This window comes from Sylvia atricapilla, chromosome 8, assembly GCF_009819655.1.
Source record: "Sylvia atricapilla isolate bSylAtr1 chromosome 8, bSylAtr1.pri, whole genome shotgun sequence".
Taxonomy (NCBI): domain Eukaryota; kingdom Metazoa; phylum Chordata; class Aves; order Passeriformes; family Sylviidae; genus Sylvia; species Sylvia atricapilla.
The window spans coordinates 1,383,986-1,386,485 of NC_089147.1; the positions used below are offsets into that span (position 1 = coordinate 1,383,986).

General features: G+C 43.0%; 1 protein-coding gene across 10 annotated transcripts in view; it reads left to right on the forward strand.

Annotated features, from left to right (window-relative positions):
* EBF3 (EBF transcription factor 3) overlaps positions 1-2,500 on the forward strand; it is a 123,997-nt gene that overhangs the window by 89,078 nt on the left and 32,419 nt on the right. The gene's annotated exons all lie outside the window — the stretch shown is intronic.

Sequence of the window (2,500 nt, forward strand, 5' to 3'; positions counted from 1 at the left end):
GTCTGGTTTCCATACTCCTTTTGAGGTGACGACTCCCGTCTCTTAGTGATACTCAGGAGTGAAAAATGCTGTTAAAAATAGGATGTGTCTTGAAGGAAATGTGGCTGGTGGTAGCTGGACCTCAAAAGATCTGTTCATGTGGGCACCCAGGGGCTCTGGTGCCCATCCAACCTCTTGGGTCTCAAAAATGTCCCCATGTCCCATGGGATCCAGCTCCCTCACAAGATGTCTGTTGCTTCCTGTTTTCATATTGGCCAGAAATAGATTAACAATGGTATTTCCTACTCTCCTCCAGCCAGAAAAAGGAGTTAAGGGGTGTTCAGTGATGCAAAATATTTTTCAGGCCATCTATCCAAACTTCTTGAACCTCCCTAAAGGTTCAGTTGAAGTTTTAGGCATCGGTTCAAGGAGCTCTTGTTGGATCCAAATGACTTTATCCAACCCTATTCACAATGTGTCTCTAAGGATTCCCTCAGACCTAAAACTTGGGATACAAGCTCACAAGCCTGGGAATGATTTATTTATGCCAATTCTTTTAAATACATTTGATTTTAATTTACAACAGCGCAAGAAAAAGTCGGAACTTTGTGGTTTTGCAGTGGTTTTAATATGGAAATTCTTATTTTGGGATTAAGTATTGCTGGCTTTTTATCTGAAATGCGTATTAGAGTTTTTCTGGCATTTACCAATGAATTTAGCTGAGGTGCGGGGAGGGAAAAGGGAGAAAAAGCGATTTAATTTACTGTACTTTTGGACGAGGATTCTAGGTAATAAATTTGATCTGATGAATCAATCTCTCTTTTGAAAACAAAGAGCCTTTAACTGTTTACTCGACAGACTGCAGGGATTCGGGGAGAGTCCTCGCTGCTTATTGGGTAGATAATGCAGATTGCAGATGATGTGCAGATGATGTGCATTTTGATGAATATTTTCCCACTAGACTGCAACTGTTTCTATCTATTAATTTAGATCTAATGGGAAAAGTGTGTTCCTGGGTAGTTTTAAGGGAGGACTTTTGAAACCGTTAGCGCATGCAGGATGTGTTTTCGTGTCTGCCTAAGGTCTATTGTTGAAATGAACTTTTAAGTGATGGTAGCACCTAAGATTGCCACATTCTCTCTATTCCCAAAGAAACCAAAACGCGAGCAAAAATGTTGACATCCAAACCTGGGTGCCTCACTTCTGGCTGGTGGAGGAGAGAATATTTGCATTTATTGATCTTTAGGGTTGGTTTCACCAGAGCTTCCAAATGGGATGGTGGTGACTGTGGTGCTTTTGAGGCAGATGATTTATCCCAAAAAGCCAGAGTTGTCTTGCTGCAAAAGTGGTGAGCACAGGTGGGGCTGTCTCTGTTGTGGGCTTAGAAATGCTCTTACGAACAATATTTTATACATGTATTTAGATGCATAAATGCACACATATATGTACATGTAGAGTTTATGCAAAGCCACAGCAGAGTATCCTGCGAGTATGACAAGCTAAAAGGAGTGTCCAACAAAATAAAAAATGAATGAATTAAAAGCCTCAGCCCGAGTTCCAGATATTTGAGCTGTTGGGAGCTGGTGCAGTTCCACGGCGCACAGGGAAGCGCCGCAGATTTGAACCAGATGACGGTCTGGCTCTCAGGGCAGAGCCTGGAATTCTAACTTGCTTTAGAGTAATGTCTTTAACTGATTTCTGAGGTGAGGATTTTGCAAATTTGGCTAATTTTGCTGTTTTGAGGTTCTTTCTGATGTGTGAGAGCGCATGTGTATGGAACTGGAAGAACAAGCCATTCATTTTTTCCTTCTTGGGGTTGTCTTTTGTCTTTATCTCTAAGTAAAGATGCTCAAAAAGGATCGTGAGAATGTCATGGGCTTCTCCCACTGGAATAAAATTGTAATAAAGTTATGTAACTAACAACACTTTAACAGGAATAGATATTTAAAACATCCTTGGAAGGAAACAAAGGCTGATATCCCAGCAATAAGAAAATAAAGAGAGAAAGCCAGAGCCTGCCTGACTGAGAAACTTCTGCTTTGCTTTATCCAGGAGTGATAGGGTGGCTGAGATAGTCTTTGGAAATTACAGCTGCCATTGAGAGGGAAGCCAAGCCTCGCTGTATTTCAGAAAATGAAAATGCTGTAGCCTGGTGGAGGGAGGGGCCGGGTCCCCAGGGCATCTGTTTCCCATCAGTGTCCCACCATGCTTGCAGCCTGGCTTGGCACTCTAACATTTAACCTTCCCAGCAGGAGGTAGACCATAGGGCAACAAGGCTGCGGAATAATGAAACAAGAGTGTAGTGTGGTGCACAAAGCCTTTGTGAGCGCTGAAGTTGAGACATTAAACCATCGGGGCAGGGAGATGCGAAAGTTCCAGATTTTTCTCCAAAGCCCCCATTAGCCCGGCGCAGAAGCAGGAGCACGCCAGCTCCCAGCAGGCAAAGGCAAGGCCTTTCCCCATCTATCCATGCCTTTTTGCCCGCTGCTTTCAACTATTATAAAGATACAATTACCTTGGG